We start from the raw sequence: 21633 nt of genomic DNA on the forward strand, positions 1-21633 counted from the left end.
TAGGGTCCTGAAAGGGGTCAGACTAACATTGCCTTCAGACCGCCTCTCTATGGGCAGCCAGGGAGGCAGGTTTAGAGCCAGTCAGTTCCTGATGCAAGCTCAGAGGAAAGCAACATGACCTCAATGCGACATTACTAGGGCCTTGGACTAATTATAATAACATTTGCATTCTGGTTTTGACCCCACCCCCCATGGGCTTTTCTGTATGCATTATAGGTAAGGGCATGCCCAGAAGAAAGATAGTTTCTGTCAATCATCCCTGAATGCACGTGAAAGTCTCCATCCAGAAAATCCCTCTTTTAAACCCAGAAATTTGAGGGCATTCTCTCTCTCTCTCTCTCTCTCTCTCTCTCTCTCTCTCTTGACTGGCCTGCTACTAATTTGGAGTGTGTCTTCAGTAAACCCCACTTTGTTTTACTTTCCTTTTTCGTTAACCTTAAAAATCTTTTTTGTGTTGACGAAAAGCACTGAGGTACCAGCTGTAACCCCATTTGGTAACATCAGGCTATAAAGGTCCTAAATGCATATGTACTTAACAACTGGACATTTAAATACCTGAGGAAAAAATTATAGAACTTAAAAGATAAATAGAAAAGTACACAATTTCTCTCTTCTATCTAGTACTGATAAAATAAATCAAAAGAAAATCAGATATCTTAGAAATATATAGATATCATATTTTTCTATCTACTCATATGTATATCTATCACATCTAATATACATCTATATGGCATATATGTATATATTTTTTCAATATATCTATAGATGCAGATGACATCCTATATAATAAAGAGGTAATATACAAATTGACCCTCACGCTCTCGCACAAGATGGCCGCCCCTATGTGGTCAAAGATGGCCATCACAAGATGGCTAGCAGGGGAGGGTAGTTGTGGGTAATCAGGCCAGCAGGGGAGGGCAGTTGGAGGCAACTGGGCCTACAGGGGAAGGAGGGCAGTTGGGTGGGACCAGGCCTGCAGGAGAGGGCAGTTAGGGGTGACCAGACCAGCAGGGGAGGGCAGTTGGGGGGGACCAGGCCTTCAGGGGAGGGCAGTTGGGGAGGACAGGCTGGCAAGGGAGGGCATTTGGGGGGGACCAGGCCAGCAGGAGAAGGCAGTTAGGGTGACTGGGCCAGCAGAGGAGGGCAGTTGGGGGCGACCAGGCCTGCAGGAGAGGGCAGTTGGCGGCAATCGGGCTGGCAGGGGAGTAGTTAGGCGTTGATCAGGCTTGCAGGGGAGTGGTTAGGGGCAATCAGGCAGGCAGGCAGGTGAGCAGTGGGGAGCCTGCAGTCCCGGATTGTGAGAGGGATGTCCATAGGGATCGGGCCTAAACCGGCAGTCGGACATCCCCTGAGGGGTCCCAGATTGGAGAGGGTGCAGGCTGGGCTGAGGCACACCCTCCCCCTGTGCACGAATTTCATGCACCCAGCCTCTAGTATATACTGTATATATGAATATATCTGCAATAGCACATCACGTTCTACCCAACAACCACCCAGGGAACATTAACAGATAAATAGACCTTATATAGAGAAATAAAATGTCTCAATACACTTAATATGATTTACATTACAGTATGTTCTCTATCACAACAAAATTAAAATACTAATTAATCTTTAAAATCCTAAAATTCTTTAAGATTTTGGATTGTAAATAGCATACTCTTATATAATTCATGAATAGAAGAATTTTGAAGTAATTTACAAATAATTGGAATTAAATGGAAATGACAACAGTATACAAAATTGTAGTTATAATATTCAATAAGATTCATTAAAGCTGCTCAATAGATTTTATAATTTTAATGTGTATATGAAATTCAATAAAATGTATAAAAACTTTAAACATATTCTTCAAAATTAAGGTGCACAAATAGTGAGTAACATATAAAAATGCTCAACATTATTTGTCATCAGGAAATGTAAATTTAAATACATTAGATCCTTAATAAAAGGAAGATAAATGATCCAATAAAAAAATGGGCAACAGACCTAAATAGAATCTTTTCAAAAGAAGACAGAAGGAAGGCCAAGAGACACATGAAAACATGCTCAACGTCACTAATTATCCGAGAGATGCAAATCAAAACAACAATGCGGTACCATCTCACACCTGTCAGAATGGCTATCATCAACAAATCAACAAACGACAAGTGTTGGCGAGGATGCGGAGAAAAAGGAACCCTCGTGCACTGCTGGTGGGATTGCAGACTGGTGCAGCCACTGTGGAGAACAGTATGGAGTTTCCTCAAAAAACTGAAAATGGAACTCCCATTTGACCCAGTAATCCCACTCCTGGGAATATATCCGAAGAAACTAGAAACACCAATTAGAAAGGATATATGCACCCCTATGTTCATAGCAGCACAATTCACCATAGCTAAGATTTGGAAACAGCCTAGGTGCCCGTCAGCAGATGACTGGATCAGAAAACTGTGGTACATCTACACAATGGAATACTATGCTGCCATAAAAAAGAAGGAATTCTCATCATTTGCAGCAACCTGGGAGGAATTGGAGAACATTATGTTAAGTGAAATAAGTCAGTCAATGAAAGAAAAATACCACATGATCTCACTCATTTATGGATAATAAAGAACATTATAAACTTGAACAAAAAAATAGATACAGAGACAGTAAAGCATCAAACAGACTGTCAAATTACAAGGGGAAGGTTAGGGAGAGGTGGGGGAGATAAGAGATCAATCAAAGGACTTGTATGCATGCATATAAGCATAACCAATGGATGCAAAACTCTGGGGGGTGGGGGCATATATGGGAGTGGGGTGTGGGGAGGGCAATGGTAAGATATGTACACATATAATACCTTAATAAAAAAATTGAAAAAAAAATAAATAAATAAATAAATACATTAGATCCTCTACTCTTTCATTAAAGTGGCTAAGGTCAAAAAGATTGCATCGCCCAGAATTTGGAGGTAAGCTGGCAGGAATGTAAAATCGTACAAACTACTTTATAAAATGTGTTATCATTTATTTGCAAAATTAAATATTTACTTACCATTTCATTGAGAAATTTAATTAATAAGAATATACCCTATAAAAGTGAAAATATATGTCCATGCAAAGACTCAGTGATACATGTATCTCATACTAGCTTTATTCATAATAATAAAATATTGGAAATAGCCTAAGGTGTTCAACAACAGGTGAATGGGTAACCAATTTGTGGTATAATGCATTAAGAGCATAAAATGAATAAACTACTGATCTACCAACCATATGAATTAACCTCAAAAACTCTATGGTATTAGGGGGAAATCCAGTGAATTATATAATATATAATTAAATGAATATAAATTTTTCATTTGAGTTTATAAATGAAAAGGCAACAAACAGTATATTTAAAATGAGTGAATGTTCTTATATGTAAATTTTATTTTAATGGAATTCATTTAAAACCACAACAAAGCATTGAAATTGCATACTTGAAGTACTAAGGGGAAATAAACCCTGCCATGTATAAGTGAAATCATATGGTATTTATACATTACACTTTAATAAAAAGTTAAAATGAAAAATAACCATTAACAACTGGAAAAGTCTTTGCATTCCCTAACATTATGGGCATTTTTCTTATATATAAAGTGTGCCTATGAATACATAAAAAAAACACCATCAACTTCTTTTAGCATCACCAGTTGACAATAACAGAGTTCACAGAGTAGGAAATGAAAATGTCTCAAATGCTTAGGTGCTCAATATCTATGATTAAATTAGCAAATATCCAAGAGTTTGACCATACACCATTTTTACAAAAGAATGAAGAAACAGAAATTTGGTATATTATTGGTGGGAACATTAGTCCTTTAAAAAGGAATAGAGGGCGGTGGGAGGAGCCAGGGAGAGGTCAATTGTGGGGGAAAGAAGACATATGTAATACTTTCATCAGCAAAGAATTTAAATTTAAAAAATAAAGGAATAGAGGACAGTTATTAAAGAATCACCCAAATCCGGAATGCTGAAAACACCAAATGCTGGCAAGAATGAGGTGGAACTATCATTGCTGGTGGGAATGCAAACTGGTGCAACCACTTTGGAAGACAATTTGATGATTTCTCACCAAACTAAACATGCTTTCACTATATGATACAGCAATCATGATCCTTGGTATTTTCCCACAAGAGTTTAAAATTTATGTTCACACAAAAACTTGGACAGATGTTTATAGCAGCTTTATTCATTAATACCCAAACTTGGAAGTAACCAAGATATCCTTCAGTAGGTGAATGGTTAAATAAACTATGTTACATCTAGACAATGAAATCTTATTCAGCATACAAAGAAATGAATGGTCGAATTATCAAAAGACATGGAGAAAACTTAAACGCATATTACTAAGTGATAGAAACCAATCAGGAAGGCTGCATACTGTATTATTCTAACTATATGACATTATGGACAAAGCAAAACTGTGGAAACAGTAAAAAGATCACTAGTTGCATGGAGTTGGGAGGGAGGGATATATAGGCAGAACACAGAGAATTTTTAGGCCAGTGAGAACATTCTGTGTAATACATTCTGTGTAATAATGATGTATACATATCATTACACATTTGTCCAAAACTATAGAATGTAGAACACCAAGTGAAGAGTATTGTAAACTGTGAACTTTAGGTGATTATGATGTGTCAATGTAGGTTTATCCATGTAATAGATGTACCACTCTGGTGGGGAATGGAGATAATGGAAGAGGCTAATCATGTGTGTGGGCAGAGGATATATGGCAAATCTCTGTACCCTCTCCCAATTTTGCTGTGAACCTAAAATGTCTCTAAAAAGTTAAGATCTTTATTTTTAAAAAAAGGAATTGAAGCTTATTTGAAAACATTTCTCCATATTTTAAATATCTATATTCTGCTTATAGAAATTATCTTAGAGATGTGTTCATATGCATGAAAAATAGCATCACTTACCCAGTCTCTATATATATTTTAATTGATTTCAGAGAGGAAGTGAGAGGGAGAGCTAGAAACATCAATGATGAGAGAGAATCATTGATTGGCTGCCTCCTGCATGTCCCCTTCTGAGGATCTAGCCCAAAACCTGGGCATGTGCCCTGACCGAGAATCAAATCATGACCTTCTGGTTCATAGGTCGATGCCCAACCACTCAGCTACACCAGTCTGGCTGCCCTGTCTATATTAATAAAATATTGAAAACTTCCTAAATGTGCAACAGAAGGTAGGTGGCAGAGATAACGCCTATGTACTCACCAATATTATTTTATTTTTCTCTTGGTCATACTGCATTTATTATTCTCCCTATTATTGGATGGGACCATTGGGCTGAGTTCAGTGGGCCAAATGAATGTGGGCAGAAGTGAGGTGCCTGATTTCTAAACCCACTCTCAAAAGTCTCCAGTGCTCTATCTATACACAGGTATTTAAAACATAGAGTTCTTTCCCTCACTGGTTTGGCTCAGTGGATAGAGCATTGGCCTACAGACTCAAGGGTCCCAGGTTCGATTCTGGTCAAGGGCATGTACCTTGGTTGCGGGCACATACCCAGGCGGGAGTGTGCAGGAGGCAGCTGATCGATGTTTCTCTCTCATCGATATTTCTAACTCTCTATCCCTCTCCCTTCCTCTCTGTAAAAAAAAAAAAAAATCAATAAAATATATTAAAAAAGTAAAACATAGAGCTCTATGGGTGGGGGAGTTGGGTGAATGAAAGGATTGGAATAAATAACAATAACTATAATATTATAGCAATAATATTATATAAATTATTAGTTAAGCTTCATATTCTCTCTCAACTTAAGTAGATTAATATGTCTTTCTGTTTTTTTAAATTTTCAGTAATATGTATTGCATTTTGTATAATGCTTTCTAGCTTATATTTATGTTTCTTTTTTTCAGTGATGTATTGTGTTGAATTATCAATTCTTTCCCTAACACAGATAACTTGAATAATCACTACTCCAATATTGAAGTCTCCTAATTTTCCTGACACTGTCTTAAGTGTTTAACAGTATTAATCAAACTAAATCTTTACAAAACTTGCCTGAGATACATAATAATAGCCCAATATTATAGATAAGGAAAGTGAGGCATGACAACTTTCATTAAATTGACAGAGTTAAATATCTAGCCAGTAGATTGAGCTAAGCTTCAAACCCTTTCCTAAACACAGATTTATATTCTCTTTTATTAAACTACTTTTGCAATCTGGAGAATCTCATTTGATTGCTAGAAAGTATTTTAATATACTAATGAGCTTATTTGCTTATATTAAATTTCTGATTTATAGTTTTGTCTATAATTGAAATTGAGATGTTAAAAATAAAGTTTTACTTCATTTGTACCAACTTCTTAAAATGATGACAATGCCATTTTTTCCTCTGAAATATATATTATAGAATATGAATAATGCTGTCTTAAGAAAGTGAGACTGAGCTCAACTATACAACACTCTCAGAGTGGAGATTTCAGGATGTCATTCTTTCAATCATTTTCATTCTCTTACTTGATTAGTGTCTATTCAGGTTGTAAAAGTTTCCTGTCCCACATTTGGTAAAATATATTCTCCCATAGAATTATTCTGAACATATATTCTTAAAACTAAAAAACAAACCGAAAACTGCTAAAATTTTTGCCCAAAGTTTCTCTGTGAAATGATAATTTTTAAATTGACCCATAATTTGACCTTTACCTATTTGAATGGGTATCCGGTGTAAGATTCAAATGTTCTGCTTTAAGAAAGCTTTCTTTTTCCTTCATAGAATAAAAATAATTAGTTTATATACTTAAGCCTTGCAGAATACTTGCTTTTGGTGTTCTGTATTAACATACCACATGATATCACTCAGATGTGGAATCTAATGAACCAAATAAACTGAAGATCAAAATTGGACCCAAAGACATAGAAGCATGAACAGACTGTTAAAACTCAGAGGGAAGGCAGGGGAGGGTAGGTGGGAAGAGATCAAGCAATGAACTTGTATGCATTTATGCATACCAAGTGAACACAGACAATGGGGTGGTAAGGGCCTGGAGCGGAGGACTGGATCAGGCTGGAAGAGGTTAATGGGGGGGGGGGGGGGAGGAGGACATATGGAATACTTTCAACAATAAAGATTTTAAAAAGAAATGAAGATATTGCTATTGTTCTATTCTATTAAAATTTTAACTTTAAAATAATGTGCAAAACATGATTTAACTTTAGCATGACTTTTCATTGAGTTTTAAAGTGTATGATATATTTCCAAATAGGCATATTTTCTTTAGGACTAGCAGAAAAATACACCCAAATGTCAGACAATTAGAAAATTTTCATTTTAAAACATCTATTGTTGTCCATTTCTTTGCTGTGCAGAAGCTCTTCAGTTTGATATAGTTTCATTCATTTATTTTTGCCTTTACCTCCCTTGCCTTTGGGGTCAAGTCCATAAAATGTTCTCTACCACCCAGGTCCATAAGTTTGGTACCTATATATTTTTCTATGTGACTTATAGTTTCGGGTCTTATGTCTAAGTCTTTGATCCATTTTGGATTAATTTTTGTACATGGGGACAAACTGCAATCCAGTTTCATTCATTTGCATGTGGCTTTCCAGTTTTCCCAGCACCATTTATAGAAGAGACTATCTTTACTCCAGTGTGCATTTCGGCTCCTTTGTCGAAAATTATCTGTCCTTATATGTGTGGTTTTATAGCTGGGCTTTCTATTCTGTTCCATTGATCTGTGTATCTGTTTCTCTGCCAATACCATGCTGTTTTGATTATCATAGCTCTGTAGTATATTTTGAAGTCAGGTAGTGTGATACCTCCAGCCTTGTTCTTTGTTCAGGATTGCTTTGACTATTCTAGGTCTTTTGTGGTTCCACACAAATCTGATGATTTCTCATTCTATTTCTTTAAAAAATGACATTGGGATTTTGATGGGGATTGCATTAAATCTGTATATTGCTTTGGGTAAAATGGCCATTTTAACTATGTTGGTTCTTCCAATTCAGGATAGAGGACTGGATAACGAAGATGTGGTATATATACACAGTGGAGTACTACACGGCCATAAGAAAGGATGAAATAGCATCATTTACAACAACACGAATGGGCCTTGAGAACATTATGCAAGTGAAATAAGTCAAACAGAGAAAGCTAAGAACTATATGATTTAACTCATATGTGAAATATAAAAATGAAACTTATGTATACAAACAGTAGTGTGGTGATTGCCAGAGGAAAGGGGGTGGGGGGAAGAAAGGGGTCCTAATATATGGTGACAGGAGATTTGACTTTGAGTGGTGGGCACATGGTCCTATATACAGATTTTGTAAATTAGTAATCCACACATGTAACCTGTATGTTCATGTAGACTAATGTCACCTAATAGAATAAAATAAAAGTCTATTGAACTTAGTCATCGTACTTAAAAGGATTGCTTATGTATGAACATTAATTTCACTTTTACAGATGTCTCTCAAAGTTTGTTTCTTTTCCCAATGCATTAAAATACACTAAAAGATAGCAGTGAATTCTAATTGTTTACATATAAAATATTGTTATTTCTGTTTTGATCAAAATAATAGGTTCCTGTGACATAGTCCTATTTTAAGAAAAAAATTTTCTCACCAGACACCAAATCTACTGGCACCTTGATCTTAGATGTCTATGCTCTCAGAGCAGTGAGAAATAAATGTCTGCTACCTTTTTAAAAAATCATTGATGAGATAAATTCATAGAACAACCAGAAACATGGAGAAAATCCTATATTTTAAAAAAGATATTATGAAGATTGTACTTTTTAAATGTTAAATGACCTCAAATAGTAGTATAACTTAAAATATACAGAAAAGAGTCTATCTGGAAGTTTTGGGTTAAGATTGGACAAAGCAGGGGTTAAATTTGTGAGAGGGCAAGGGATGCTAAACTTAGTTCAAATAGGAAATGCAGTGGTTTCCAGGTGTCATGACCTTGGCCTGCCTCTTGTGTTCCTTCAACACCAGAGGGAGCCAAGCCAGGAAGCTTGCGAGGGATATGGACATAGCAAGGAAGGCTGCAGATGAAAACTGTGTCTCACTGTCACTAAAAGTGCATAGTTTCCTAATTTAAAAGAAAGGTTAAAGAAGGAGGAGGGTGGCCTGATGGAAGCCCAAAATAAATTAGGAAACATCACTGAGAAAGAGTAGTTACGTAATGGGTAGAGGGGAGAAAGTATTGCTCTAATTGTTCAGTAGTCAGCTAGAAAGTCTTCATTTAGAGTAAAAAATGACTGGGTTGTCAATATGCAATGTTTAAATATGGCAACTGAGTACAAACTGAAGGTCCTTTATAAAGATACAGAATGTATTTGTATGTTGAATTATTGTTTATTCCTCTCATACTACCTTTAGTAGTGAGCCACATACCAAGTAAGTTCAGCTTATTTCTGTTCACTTAAAACTATAGCATACACATAATGACAACCTTCATTTGAATACAGTTATTTGTATATATACAATTTGTGTGTATATATATATATATATGTGTGTGTATATATATATATCCTATCTAATAAAAGAATAATATGCAGATTGACCATCACTCCAACACACAAGATGGCTGCCCCCATGTGGTCAAAGATCCTGCCACCATGTGGACACAAGATGGCCTCCACAAGACGGCCAGCAGGAGAGGGCAGTTGGGAGGGACCAGGCCTGCAAGGGAGGGCAGTTGTGGGTGATCAGGCAAGCAGGGGAGGGCAGTTGGGAGGCACCAGGCCTGCAAGGGAGGGCAATTGAGAGTGACCAGGCCTGCAAGGGAGGGCAGTTGGGGGCGATCAACCCTGCAGGGGAGGGCAGTTAGGGGTTACCAGGGCAGCAGAGGAGGGAAATTGGGGGCAAACAGGCTGGCAGGGGAGCAGTTAGACATCAATCAAGCTGGCATGGGAGTGGTTAGGGGGTGATCAGGCTGGCAGGCAGAAGCAGTTAGGGGCAATCAGGAAGGCAGGCAGTCAAGCAGTTGGGAGCCAGCAGTCCTGGATTGTGAGAGGGATGTCCCAGATTGGAGAGGGTGCAGGCTGGGCTGAGGGACACCCTCCCCCCCGCCCCGTGTACAAATTTCATGCACTGGGCCTCTAATATATATATATATGAGCTATATTATATTTTTAATATGTTTTTATTGGTTTTAGAGAGAGAAGAAGGAGAGAGAAAGAGCGAAAGATCTATGTGAAAGCGAAACATCAATTGGCTGCCTCCTGCATGCCTCCTGCACCTGGGCTTGTGCCGTGACTGGGAATCCAACTCTCATCACTGCAAAGGAGGACATTCAACAAACTGAGCCACGCTGGCCAGGGCTATATTTGTTTTTAATAAAACATGCACTCACATATATAAAACTTTCCACTAGGATATGAACTTCCTGAGGTAAGAAACTATTAATTTATCTTTTGTATCCACTCATCATTTAATGTAAATCTTTTCATGTACGAGCTCTCAATGAAACACAATGTAGTTGGTGTTTTTTTTATAACCTCTTCACATTTTAATCTAGTACGTAGGAAAAACAATTTCCATGATGGTTTACACTATATCCATAGTGAAATAACTGAATTCCAGGATAATGAGCAATTGATATACTAAAGAGAAGTGGGCATTTAAAACATTATTGATTGATATGAGAGGGAGAGAGAGAGAAAGAGAGAGATTGATTTGTTGCTCCACTTGTTTATGCATTCACATAAATAAGTGGAGCAACAAATCAATCTCTGGTTGATTCTTGTATGTGCCATGACCAGGAATCAAACCCACAACCTTGGCGTATTGGGGCGATGCTCCAACCAATGCTCCAACCAACTGAGCAACCCAGCCAGGGCAAGCAGGGCATTTTTATTTCTTATTATTTAAATTTTTAAATATATTTTTATTGATTTCAGAGAGGAAGTGAAAGGGAGCGAGAGATAGAAACATCAATGATGAGAGAGAATCATTGATCAGCTGCCTGCTGCATGCCCCACACCCGGGATTGAGCCTGCAACCTGGGAATGTGCCCTGATCAAGAATTGAACCGTGACCTCCTGGTTCAGAGGTGGACACTCAACCACTGAGCCACATCGGCCAGGCTAGCTGGGCATTTTTACAAAGAAGGAATCTGGTGGAAAGAACTCTCTATATCACTAAGTTATTGTTTTTTCTATAAAAATGTATTCCATCCGTCTCCCTGGCAGAGACATTATAATTTCTGTTGGCTAGAATTGGCAGTGCCCTTTTATTTACTCCTCTTACCTCTCATTTAAATATCATGCACTAGACTATCATTCCTGATTTTACTACTTTTTACTGCCTATGGGCTTTTCTCAACTCATTTAAAAGACATTATGCTTTGATAATGGACTGTCTGAAGATGGAACTAAATTATAATTTTTTTAAAACTTCAATTTAATTTAATCAATGCCAGAGGCTACCCAGGGATATAGGGCTTCTCATGAAAAGTTCTACTCTAGTTAAACTCTTTATATATTGCATCTTATTGGAAAGTTTTCAGTATTTATGTAGGATGTGGAAAAGTAGGTTTACAGTTGTTCATCTGGAAAATAATATGATAATTAATAAGTAATAATATAAGAATAAGCTTTATTTCACATACTCCCAACTGTAAGCCTACTTTTGCCACACCCTGTACAACATGTGTTGATAAACATGTAAATATATTTGCAAAAGTAATTTTCATCATTATAACTAATTATCATTAACATAGTGTCTTTGAATTTGTTTAACTTTATTTATAGAATAATCATATAAGAAAGAAGCAATTTTTAGTAGTAAGAACACAGGCCTTAGGATTTGGCAGATATAGCTTGGAATTCTTATTCAGAGTTTTTCTAGCTATGTAACCTTGGTGACATTACTTAACTTATCTGAGTTACCCATCTGGAAAATTATGATGACAAGCCCTATAACAAAGGTCTGAATTAGGTAACATTGTAAATCACTAGCCTTCAAAAATATTAGCATTCCCCCTAGAGAAAAGTGAGAAAAGCTACTAGTCTAAATATAGATCCTATTTGGTTATTTTGTTTTTCTCTCTAGAATACATGACAACCAAAAGAAAATGATATATTTGCCCAGCAACTTAATCTACTTATGACTAACATAAGGACAAAAATACAAAACAAAATACTAAAAACCAGATTCAGTTAGAATTCCTAAACTGGCTATAGATCTTCTGGTAAAATTTTAATTAACTAATCATTTTATGATGAATTTAGAAAGGATGTTTATTTCTGATAAACATTGCTTGATGGACTTAGCACAGATTTTTTTAAAAAAGTAGGAAAATTTAGTATTTTTGAAATACATCCATGGTGAAGTATTTATGTCCCTTCAGTAATGATGATACTCTCTACCAAATGGTTGTTCAAGCCACTTATCTTGGATTAATTTTTCACATTTCTATTTCCCTCACTATGCCACATTCAATATGTTGTTAAGTCCATTGTCCTCTACCTCCAAGATATATCTCAAGTATGTCATTTACTCTCCATATCCACTACTATAATAGTATAAACCACTATTATCTCTCATTTGAACTATTACATCAATCTCCTGTATTGCATAGTGGCTGCGATAAAAGAAACACCTTCAGTAACCATTGCTTTAAAAAGTTAGCTGTTTTTTGTACATATATGTTCAATTTCCCCACCACCATTTATTGAGTAAACTATCTTTACACCATACTATGTTTTTGTCTCCTTTATAAAATATTAATTGACTATAAAGGCATGGATTTATTTCTGGGCTCTCTATTATGTTCCATTGATCTATACATCTGTTTTTATGCCAGTATCATGCTGTTTTGATTACTATGGCCTTGTAGTATAGTTTGATATCGGGTAGCATGATTCCTCAAACTTTGTTCTTCTTTCTCAAGAATGCAGTGGCTATTTTGAGTTCTTTTGTGGTTTCATATACATTTTTGCCATATTTGTTCTTCTATTTGATAGAAATTGCATTGAATCTATAGATTGCTTTGAAAAGTATGGACATTTTAATGATGTTAATTCTTATTATCCATGAACACAGTATATACTTCCACTTATTTGCATCTTCTTTAATTTCTTTCATCTGTGTCTGATAATTTTCTGAGTATACGTCTTTTACATCCTTGGTTAAATTTATTCCTAGATATCTTATTTTTTTAAGCCATTGTAAATGGGTATACAATGCACAAGAACTAATTCAAAATGGATTTAAGAATTCAGTGTTAGAATTGAAACCATAAAAGTTCTAGAAGAAAACATAGACAGTAAAAGAAAAATCTCAAACATTTCTCTTAGCAACATTTTTTCTTATATGTTGCCTTGGGCAAGGAAAACAAAAGAAAAAATAAACAGATTGGACTACATCAAACTAAAAAGGCTTTCCACAGCAAAGGACACCAACAAAATAAAAAGACAACCCACTAAATGAGAGAACATGTTTGCTGATATATCTGATACGGGCTTAATATCCAAAATTTACAGGGAACTTATAAAATTCAACACAGAAAAAAGAAACAATTCAATTAAGAAATGGGCAAAGGGCCTGAGTAGACACTTCTGCAAAGAGGACATACAGATGGTCAATAGACACATGAAAGGATGCTCAGCATCACTAATCATCAAAGAAATGCAAATTAAAACCGCAATGACATATCACTTCACATCTGTCAGCATGGGTATCATCAATAAATCAACGAACAGCACGTGTTGGCAAGGATGTGGAGAAAAAGGAACACTCGTGCACTGCTGGTGGGAATACAGATTGGTGCAGCCACTGTGGAAAGCAGTATGAAGTTACCTCAAAAATTAAAAATGGAACTTTCTTATGACCCAGCAATTCCACTTCTGGGAATATATCCAAAGATACCAGAAACACTAATTCGAAAGAATAATTCATTGCAGGGTTATTTACATTAGCCAAGATTTGTAAGCAGCCCAAGTGCCCATCAGTAGATGAATGGCTAAAAATGCTGTGGTACACTTACACAATGGAATACTACTTGGCTGTAAAAAGAAGGAAATCTTACCTCTTGCAACATCATGAATGGACCAGGAAAATATTATGGTAGGTAAAGTAAAACAGAGAAAGACAAGTACCTTATGGTTTCACTGACATGTGGAATTGAATGAACAAAATTGACAAAGTGGGGACAGACTCATGGATACAGGGACTTAACCGCTGTTAGAGGGGAGGGAGTTGGGGCTGGATGGGAAGGGTAAAGGGGTTAAGCAAAGAAAAAGATAAAGACTCATGGATACAGACAACAGTATGGTGATTACCAGAGGGAAAGCTGGTGGGGGGGAGGTAGAAGAGGGTAAAGGGGGATAAATGGTGATGGAAGAAGACTTGAATTTGTATAATGTATTTTGGTAAACACAAAAACACTATACAGGTTATGTATTATAAAATTGTACTCCTGAAACATATATATTTTATTTAGCAATGTCACCCCAATAAACTCAATTTAAAAAGTTGTTTCTTCCCTAAGATAAAATAAATGTAAAGATAAAATAAATATAAAGTTAAAATAATCCAGAGCTGGCATGATGGTTCTACAAAGTTGTTAGAGAAGCAAATTCCTTCCTTTTCACCATGTAGGTGTGACTTTAAGCTCATGGTCCATGATGACTTCAAGAACTCCAGCAGCAATATGGAAAAAAGAGGGCAGAAGGGTGTGTTTCTTTCTCTTTAAAGGGACTACCTAAAAATGCACATGACACAATTTTTCATAACACTGGCCAGAAATGAATTCAATGGCCCACAAGTTACAGGGGGCCTGGAAAATATCTTTAGGTCAATGTGACCAGCTAACAGTTTGGGTTCTGTTTTTATCTGGTTCTTGTCTACCACTCTGCATACTGTTGTAGTACGTTCCCATTATGTCTCCAGCTACCTAATTATATACTAAACTATCCCATTTCATGGTCTTAGTACATTCTATGTTCTCTGCTTAGAGGTTTCTAACACCATTCCTCCCTAAATAACTTCTTATATTTTAGGTTTTACTAAAATATCACTTAATTGAGTGGATCTTCCCTGATAATCCAATGAAAATTGCCTTTTTCCATCAACTCTCTCTCAGAGGACCAACTTTTTCCCTTCATAACATTAATTATTAATGACATTTATTTATCTGTTCCTTTTCTTGTTGGATTTCAGCCTAAAAGGTCTATGAGGATGTGGCATATGTTTCCTTTTTATCAGTGTATAGTGCCTAGTATATAGTATATGCTCAATAAGTATTAGAAAGTGAAAAAAGTAAGGAAAAAAGAGATTAAGAAGATTGAAAATATAAAATTTTATGGGATGATTGATAGTTTAGCTTTCATCTTCCTATTAGTCAATTTTCCATTTTTCTTGTCTAACAGTTATAATTCAGAAAAAAATACATTCAATTCAACAAATATTCATTGACTGAATCATTTGATCATAATGTGAAAACAATCAGAATTGATCTTAAAATGCTTGCTTTTTTGAAATAATGTTTTGAAAGTCATATCCACTGGATTCAACTCTCCAGGTGAAAATGAAACAGAGTGAATCCAAACGTTTTAAATCATGTTTAACACAATCTCCCAAGAAACTACTCTGAATAGCTTTCTGAATCATGTTTATGGATAAAACCTAACAGACCTCTTTGCAAGTCCAGGCACAAAAATATAGGGATTAATTTCATGAATGTTTAAAAAGTGCCCTGTCTGCTGCTGTATTTGTTTGTAAGGAAGTAAAAGTACATTAAAAAGTCTTTTGCCTATATGGTAAGGAATATGAAGGTATTCTAGTGAATATAAAATCACTTATTTTCTCTAGAAATCAATCCAGTTGGGTTAAGTGTCCCTGAATATCTTAAGAAAGTTTGCCAATCCTAAACATCTCTCTTGAACTTGCTTTGTGTTCAATTGTCAATAGCAATATCTTGTTTTTGCCTTTCCCTGAATGACACTTCAGTAATGAATTTAAAAAAAAAACTAATTGAAGCCAATATTCATCTTAAATAACATTCTCAGTGCTCATAACTATTCTAGTTTGTAGTATGATTAGTTTAATTTAAAGGTATTTCTGTCATATTATGTTGGTGCTCCATTTGGAGTTTTCTCTATTTTTTTTCTCATCATTTATCTGTTATTTATCTTGTTATTTTGTTTAGCCTTATAGGAAATTTAAATTTCCTCTCATTTTACTTTCCACAAACCATCTTTCAGATGTTCATATATTTTTTTTTAACTTATGCCAAAGAACACTTTATAACATTGGTGAAACAGTGCACTGCCAATACTTTTAGCTGAGCTATATTTTATTTTTAATGAAAGGAAGTATTACTATTCATTGGAGAATATGTTTTCAGCTCAGTCACATTTCCATTTGGCTGCTTTGTAGACATATTTTTTTTTCTTAAGAAGGATTTATCAGAGACTTATAAGAAAGGAAAAGGCTTTTGAAAGCCATTACCCTGCTACCAGAGAGTGAGTACATTTTTGATGTAGTGGTCATCATCATGTATGAAAATTATCTTCACCTAAATAGAACACAATTCTTCATGTCTAATATAATTAAAATGAATATTTAGTAACTCATTTGCCTCAAAATATGGATGCTGTAGTAGGCACAATGATACCCTCCCTCCCATAGATATCGACATCCGAGACCCAGGATTCTGTGAATATGTTAAGATTGCATTGTATTCATTTCCTATGGTTCTTGAAATAAATTACCACAAACTTAGTAGCTCAAAACAATATAATTTTATTATGTTACTAGATGCCTGGTGCACGAATTCATGCATGGGTGGGGTTCCTCGACCTGACTGGCAATCGGGGCCAATTGAGGCTGATTGGGGCCGGCCGGCTGTGGGTAGGGACTGCGGGAGGTTGGCCGGCCGAGGGAGGTTGGCTGTGGGAGCGCACTGACCACCAGGGAGCAGCTCCTGCATTGAGGGTCTGCCTCCTGATGGTCAGTGGATCGTCATAGTGACTGGTCAATGGGTCATTTGATCAACCAGTCGTAACAGTCGCTTAGGATTTATATATATAGACTAGAGGCCTGATACACAAAATTCATGCAAGGGGCTCAGCCCCTGCTGCCACAGCAGCCGCCTCTGCCTTAGCCCCTGCCCGCTGCCGCCACAGCCACATCGGCCCTCGCAGCCCCAGCTCTATCCAGAAGGTCGTCCGGAAGTATGTCCGGAGGGACATTCGGTCTAATTAGCATATTACGCTTTTATTATTATAGATTAGAGGCCCGGTGCATGAAATTCGTGCACAGGATGGTGTCCCTTAGTCCAGCCTGCACCCTCTCCAATCTGGGACCCCTTGAGGGATGTCCGACTGCCCGTTTAGGCTTGATCCTGGTAGGATAGGGCCTAAAGGGCAGTTGGACAACCCTCTCACAATCCAAGACTGCTGGCTCCCAACCGCTCACCTGCATGCCTGCTTGATTGCCCCTAACTGCTTCTGCCTGCCAGCCTGATCACACCCTAACCACTCCCCTGCCAGCCTGATTGATGCCTAACTGCTCCCCAGCTGGCCTGATTGCCCTAACTGCCCTCCCCTGCTGGCCTGGTCACCCCTAACTTCCAGTTAGATGACAACATTTATTGCTCCTAAACTTTTGCCACAATGGTAAACTTTTGTCATATACAATGACTTTTGTACTTATATCCCATTACTTCCATTCCTGCCTCTAATTTTTGAACCAGCCAATTAAGTAGGTTCAGGAGCATGCAGAGCACATTATGATATAAAAAACATACACTTTGCCTATAGTGTCCAATAAAGTAGAAAAAAGTATGTAGAAGACAGAGAGTAAAACCATGAATGTGGGGGTACTCAAAACCCAAGACCATACACAAGAAGCATGAACTCTAGTTTCTTCTCATTTTCTTTCTATATTATTAAAATAGAAATGTAGTTATTTCTAACATCTATTCAAAATAAATGTTTTTATGCCTATAGTTCATTTAAAGAAATTATTTTAAAATGGCTAATTTTATAGTGAATAGCTGCAAATGTTATTTTAAAGGAAATAATTGAACCAACATAATTAATTGTATTCTATTTTATTTGGAAAAAATTACAAGTAGGTAATTCACAAATATATGTTTGTTTTTCTAGTGAGATTTGTAAAGTCATTAAAAATATTTGCTAATTTGTGGCCAAATTCATTAATTCAGTGCATGGTATGACAAAGGCTACATGATGGAAATATGGGCTTGTGCTCTCTGTTGCTAGCTACTAAACTGAGTTTTGGATAAGATACTTTGAGATTATTTTTAGTAATATCTAGATTTAATTTTTTTATCTTAAAGTAATTTCAGATTTACGTAAAAGTTGCAAAAATAATAGAGACTATTCCAATATACCCTTCATCCAATTTATCCAAATGTTACTATTTTACTATATTTGCTATATCACTTTATCATGTTTTCTGTCTTTCTCTATGTTTCTCTCTTCTCCTCTCTCTATATCTATCTATATCTATATCTATATCTATATCTATATCTATATCTATATCTATATCTATATCTATATCTATATCTATATCTATATCATCTATATCTTTATCTATATCTATATCTATATCTATATCCATATCTATATCTATATCTATATCTATATCTATATCTATATCTATATCTATATCTATCTATATATAAAGCTAATATGCTAAATGTCCTTCCCTCTGTCCGAGTAATGACATCACATAGCAATGCCCGGCTTCCTCTCCCTAGCGACCAGCCTCCTTGAAGTTTCTTCAGCCCAGGAACACAACTTGCTTTATACCCAGGTGGAAGCATTTCACACTTTAACCAAATGTCTGTAAAGCGTTTTCCCGTGCCTCCTCTCATTTGACCCTCGCAGAAGTCCTGGAGGAGGTAGAAAGGAGACTCAGTAGAAACCTATTTTCTTTTCATTAGCCGGGAAATGGAGACTTAGAATGTTTGGAAACTTGACCGGACTGAAAAGAAGCAAGAAATGGTGGACCTTGAAAATGACTTCAGATTTTCTCACTGCACAGAATATAGTCAAACACTGCTACAGTTAAATATTTTACCCTTTGTTCTTCCTGTGTGATCTACAATAATAATCTGCTTTGTGTTGATATTTATTGCTGTGTTGCTGACAATTACCTGAAAGAGAAGTTGGGGTGCTTCACTGGGCTAGAAAAAGTTTAGCTAAATCAGAAAGCAGGTCTAATTAAGCAAGTTTATTCTATATCTATAAAAGGATAAGTTGACTCGCACATGCGTGATATATATAAAGCTCTAGGCTGGAGCCAATCAGATGCGTGGGTTTCCTTCTGACAGTGTCAATCGTGAATTTGGTTGACACTTCTATTATAGAGAAAAGGCAAATAGCAATATTAAAATATTTCTTCTAATTAATTTCCTTTCAATATGCATGAATTTATGCACCAGGCCACTAGTCTCTTTCTCTATATATTTTTTCCTCTTAATTATTTAAGAGTAAGTTGAAAATGTGATGTCCCTTTACCCCTTAAATATTTTATTATGAATTTTCAAAAAACATAGACACTCACTTTTATAATCACAATAGAGTTAGCAAAATCAGTAAACTAAAACTATAAGCCTTATTTACATTTTGCTAATTATCCCATCACTGTCCTTCGTAGTAACAACAGCAGCAGCAACAAAATATAAACAAAATCTTGCCCAAGATTCAATCTAGGGTTACATATTATGTTTAGTTGTCATGTATTGAAGTAATTTTCTTGATAGTGATTGGATGGCCATGACAGTCAATGTGTCTTTGATTTTTTATTATTTCTCCTCTGTAGGGCTGATAAAACCTTGTCTCTGAAACTGTGTTTTCTAATTCTATTATCATTCTCTTCAAATAGCTGTACTCACTTTGTAATAATTATTGTATACAGTTGGTTTTCATAGTGATGGCTTCCTAAATGGCAATATCATTTAATGTGAGAGACCAAATAATAAAAAAATTATTTCAAAAAGTATTTGCAGTAATTTAAAACCTTAAATGTGATGGTTTTCTCTTAAAATACTATTTCAATATTAACTAATCCTTCCCAGGATTAGTTTATTAACTTGTTTAATGATATAAAACAATTGATTATCCATCTGCCTCTGTAGCAAAAGTTTTAGTGTACTTGAATATTGTATTAAATAATATTTTAGTCTTAATCTATTTATTTATATTGAACACAAGAGAATTCAGATCTTCATTTGCTGTGTATAAATATATTATGTTTTATGGATGTAATCTCACCTTAATATATTGATCTCTAGAAATAATCAATATATGAGCTACAATTTAACAATTCAAGGATTTAATTTGAAAAATACAGTCAATAACTTTCACCTTGAAACAATAGCTTCATTCCTCTTTCTCATAATGCAGTAACTGCTCCACTGCTGCTACCATGTCAACAAAAATGTGTCAGTGCAGTGATTATAACTAGATGAACTTGGTCAGTTTCCCAAACAGAGATAATTTCAACATCAGAAATGTTGTATTTGGGTGTTATGCCACTTTAGAATTAATGTCAGCTTCTTTCTTGGCCTTCCTTCCTTACATTTGTGAAGATTTAGAATGGCAATATTCCAAACAGTCCTTTCTCTCATCTGCTGTTCTTACACTTGTATCTGTTAAAATTCAATATGATAATTTTAAAGTTTTCCAATCAGTACACACATTTTTCCCTGTGTATATATAGGCCAGCTTTGAGTGATGAATATTCATTTTATTCTGTGGCATATTAACATATAGCATACATTTTGACTCTGAACATATTACCTATGAGAGATTTTTCACTCCACTTGCTACTGCTGCTATTGGTTGGCAGCACAGCCAAGTCCCCATTCCCTTCTTTCCTACTTGTGACCCTAAAATATATTATGAACGTTATAAAAGAAACTGAAACTGATTTCACTAGTTTAGTTAGTGAAACTAAAATAAATGGAAATATTAAAACAGCACTTTCTATGTAATGGGCTCTGCCAGATTCTTCAATAGATGAAAATCAGTCATTCAATATTTTGGTCCTTTATTATATCCTATCTCAGGCACCAAGTCATTAGAAAGCTTAATATAAATGATTGGGCTGCTATGATTTTATTAACCCATGGTTCTTATTGTAAGTTCTATGGAGTTCTTGATGTTTATAAATTATCGGGCTGCTATAATTTTATTAACCCATTGTTCTTGTTGTTATTGGAGTCTACTGAATCCTTGGAGTCAGCTTAATGAGGTATACCTAAAGTTGATAAGAACTCTGAAGTAGAAACTGTTTTATTTAATAATACAGGTTAGATATTTTTATTAGTGTGCAAAGATAAGCCTGATTCAATGCCCTTTCACCTGGCTTTTCTAATGAGGGTCCGTGAAAGATTGGATACATAGTTTCTGCATTAGCTACAGAACATATTCTATAATGTATGCCTTATTTATCCTTCAAAACAAAATTTATTTAGTGCAAAATTTTCCTTAATATCCCATTGTTGAAATAATAGTTCAGTAAATGGAATACCGTTAAAAACAACCTTTCAGGACCGGAACTTGTTTAATGTGAGATAAATCTTTATCCAAGATATACAAATCAATTAAGTGGTGATTATGGTTAAGTTATTTACATCATTAGAAGAAGAGGTGGGTTTACCAGTAGTTATAATTTAT

Source organism: Cnephaeus nilssonii, assembly GCF_951640355.1.
Source record: "Cnephaeus nilssonii genome assembly, chromosome: 9".
In the NCBI taxonomy this organism is placed as follows: domain Eukaryota; kingdom Metazoa; phylum Chordata; class Mammalia; order Chiroptera; family Vespertilionidae; genus Cnephaeus; species Cnephaeus nilssonii.